This window comes from Lathyrus oleraceus, chromosome 1, assembly GCF_024323335.1.
Source record: "Lathyrus oleraceus cultivar Zhongwan6 chromosome 1, CAAS_Psat_ZW6_1.0, whole genome shotgun sequence".
In the NCBI taxonomy this organism is placed as follows: Eukaryota; Viridiplantae; Streptophyta; class Magnoliopsida; order Fabales; family Fabaceae; genus Lathyrus; species Lathyrus oleraceus.
Genome location: NC_066579.1, coordinates 300,802,476 through 300,805,748, shown reverse-complemented (window position 1 = coordinate 300,805,748; position 3,273 = coordinate 300,802,476).

Here is a 3,273-nt window from a genome sequence, read left to right as displayed (position 1 = left end):
CATGTAAATAAACTTAACTATACTTGACTTAAACTTCCAAAAAGCCAAAAAGAACTAACTCATTCAAACCATTTTTAGGCCTTTGTGCCTTTCAAACTAAATTTTTGTTAAAAGCAATGCATCCATTTTGAAATTTGTAGCCCGAACTACGAGGTTTTGATCCCTCATTTTTATGTTGGTACGTAGGCACAAGATCGAAGGTCTTGTCAAACATAAAAATATAATTAATGAATTCTTTTCTCATCCCCCCATTCTATTTGTTTTTAAACATCACTTTGTACAAAATACATATGCACACAAAAAGGGCTCCCTAGGAGTACCTAGGACACCTTGGTTGCTAACACCTTTCCTCTGTGTAACCAACCCCCTTACCTACAATCTCTGACTTTTATTAGTTTTTATTTGAAAACTTCTTACTATATGGGATTTGTTCGTACTTTTCCCTTTTCCCTTGGAAACAATAAAAGCGCGGTGGCGACTCTTGTTAATTGATCTTTAGCTTGTCAATAGCTTGATGATCATGAATTTCCTGCTACAGAGCCATCTTGTGATGTATGCCAGAAAAATGTCTACTCAGATTGATAATCACCAATTGTTGATTCACTATTTCCAAGACAGTTTGACTGGAGCTGCTTTGAGGTGGTATATGGGTTTGGACAATACAAGCGTCCGTACTTTCAACGACTTAGGAGAGGCCTTTGTCAAGCAGTATAAGTACAACATGGATATGGCACCTGATAGAGACCAGCTGGGGTCTATGTCTCAGAAAAATAAAGAGACACTCAAAGAGTATGCCCAGAGATTGAGGGAGTTGGCTTCCCAGATTAGTCCACCTCTTGAGGAGAAAGAAATGACGAAGATTTTCTTGAAAATGCTGAGTTCGTTTTACTACGAAGATAAGATCGCAAGTGCCCCCAATAACTTTACCGAAATGGTAAATATGGGAATGAGGCTAGAAGAAGGAGTCTGTGAAGGACGTCTGTCTAAAGAAGAAGCATTATCTAGCAAAAAATATGGTGGGAGTTTCTCCAAGAGGACGGAAGGAGAAACTAATTCAGTGTCAATGGGGAGGCAGAGGAGGCCTCATGTTAGAAAGAGTTCTCAACCTCGTTAACATCAACATCAAGTTTCATCAGTAATTCCTGTATTTTCCAACAATTCCAAGAATCAATCAGTTCTGATTTAGCTCCAACAATGTCAATAACAACCGCAACAAAGAACCAACTACAACAACAACAATAATAACCAACAAATCTTTGAGAGGAAGAAGGTCTCCTTTGAACCTATTCCTATGTCGTATGCAAAATTGTACCCGTCCTTGGTTCTCAAGAACCTCATTCAACCAAGAAATCCTCCACAGATTCCTGAGCCACTTCCATGGTGGTCCGAACCGGAACTTCATTGTGCATTTCAAAAGGGAGCCCCTGGCCATGACATAGAGAACTGATATCCATTGAAATATGAATTGCAAAAGCTTATAAAGAGTGGAACGGTGTCCTTTGAGGACAAAACGCCTAATGTGAAAGTCAATCATCTGCCTGCTCATGGTAACACTTCTGTCAATATGGTAGATGGTTGTCCTCGTAAGTTCAAGGTTTATGATGTTCTCCATATCAGACAATCTTTGGTGGCAATTCATAAAGACATCTGTTTGGTCAGTGAATGTGAGCATAACCATGATGGTTGTGTGATTTGCAATGTGAACCCTCGTGGATGTGTTATTGTCAAGAGGGATATTTAAAAGTTGATGGATAAAGGACTTATTCAGATTTTCCAGTGAAGGGATATAGATAATGTGAACGTGATTGTACCGGTATTTAAGACCCTTGAGTGGGTAATTATCCAGTTTGATAGAAGAAACAACAACAATGTCAACATATTAGTATTGCCATTGGTTATACGGTTAGCGGGTCCTGTTCCGTATGCATCCGATAAAGTTGTGCCATATCAATACAATGCCACAATGGTAGAGAATGGTCAAGAGGCTCCTCTACCAGTTGCAAACTCCATGGTGAATATTGCTGATATTGCAAAGGTGACCTATATAGGTCGTGTGTTTGGTCCAGTTTTTCCGAAATAAGTAGAAGACGTTGCAACAAATAAGAAGGTAGAGATTCCAGTAGCAAATCCGATTAGTACTTCAATGTGTCAGTCTAGAAAATCCAGCAAACTGAAGGCTAATGATGATGATGAAGTTTTGAAACTGATTAAAAGAAGTGAGTTCAATGTTGTGGAGCAGCTGCTTCAAACTCCGTTAAAGATCTCTGTGTTATCACTGTTGATGAATTCTGAGGCACATAAGGAGGCATTGTAGAAAGTGCTAGAGAATGCTTATGTTGACCATGATGTGACTGTGGATCAAGTTGATCACATTGTTGCCAATATTACTTCTTGCAATAATCTGAGCTTTTGTGATGAAGAGCTTCCTAAGGAAGGCCGAAATCACAATTTGGTGTTGCATATTTCAATGAATTGTAAGGAGGACGCTATCTCCAATGTGTTTGTTGACATTGGTTCATCTTTGAATGTGCTTCCGAAATCAACTATGTCAAGACTTTCTTATCAAGGCATCCTCATGAGGTACAGTGGTGTGATTGTCAAAGCGTTCGACGATTCTTGAAAAATTGTCATTGGTGAAGCCGACCTTCCAGTAAAAATAGGTTCGAGTGATTTCCAGATTACTTTCCAGGTAATAGATATCCACTCGTCCTATAATTATTTGTTGGGAAGGCCATGGATTCATGAAGCAGGATGTAAGACCCCAATTTTGACCCTAAGATCCCTCATGTTATCTCATCATTTGCATTGGCTTTGGGATCATACCTTAGTATCCTCCTTACCCCTCATTCATTGGGTTTTTATTAGGAGAGGTCACCAAGCACATCTTATTGTATCATACTTTGTTTCTCATTATTTACTAACCAAAATGCCAAAAATATATTTATGTATAGTTTGTTACTTTTGTAGGTAGTGTGTGTGTGTTCACCCATGCTCCATCAAGCTCATATATAGGGTTTAAGACCCTGAATGCAAGGATATCAATCAATAGATGGTTTACATTTGTTCTAGACATCATATATGGATCCCCATGGTTTTCACATATCATTTTGATCAAGAATTCATCACGAGTTTGAACCTTGTTTGCCTTGGAAGCCCTAATTCATATGGGTATCTTGTGTGACTTACTCAATACGTTTCTTCAATATTTGATAAAATATATTAAGGGATACTTAATATACATCATATTACACATATATTATCCTCTATGAGTCC